Raw genomic sequence first — 723 nt, forward strand, 5'->3', positions numbered from 1 at the left:
CCAGATTGTCTGATGATTTTGCGTAATGCTGCCGGCCAGATTGTTTGATGATTTCGCGTTATGCTGTCGGTCAGATTGTATAATGATTTTGCCTTAAGCTGTCGGCCAGATTTTCTGATGATTTTGCCTTAAAACCTGCCGGTCAGATTGTCTGATGATTTTGCGTTATGCTGCCGGCCAGATTGTTTGATGATTTTGCGTTATGCTGCCAGCCAGATTGTCTGATGATTTTGCGTTATGCTGCCAGCCAGATTGTTTGATGATTTTGCGTTATGCTGCCGGCCAGAATTTCTGATGATTTTGCGTTATGCTGCCGGCCAGATTGTTTGATGATTTTGCGTTATGCTGCCGGCCAGATTGTTTGATGATTTCGCGTTATGCTGTCGGTCAGATTGTATAATGATTTTGCCTTAAGCTGTCGGCCAGATTTTCTGATGATTTTGCCTTAAAACCTGCCGGTCAGATTGTCTGGTGATTTTGCTTTATGCTGCTGTAACTACAGAGAAGCTAGTCCTATTTCACAATCGTGTTTGTTTTAACAGATCAAACTGTTAGTCTCTTCCCTCAATAATCTCCTCCTTTTAGAGACTTAGTACATAATCGTTTACCTCAGGAGACCACACACACACACACACATATAAGTCACGTTTCATGGCATATAAAGAAGAAGTAATATATTAGGTTAATTAGAGACGAAAAATAAAAATCATTTGAGTAAACGAA

This window comes from Limulus polyphemus, unplaced genomic scaffold (assembly GCF_000517525.1).
Source record: "Limulus polyphemus unplaced genomic scaffold, Limulus_polyphemus-2.1.2 Scaffold3022, whole genome shotgun sequence".
Lineage (NCBI taxonomy): Eukaryota > Metazoa > Arthropoda > Merostomata > Xiphosura > Limulidae > Limulus > Limulus polyphemus.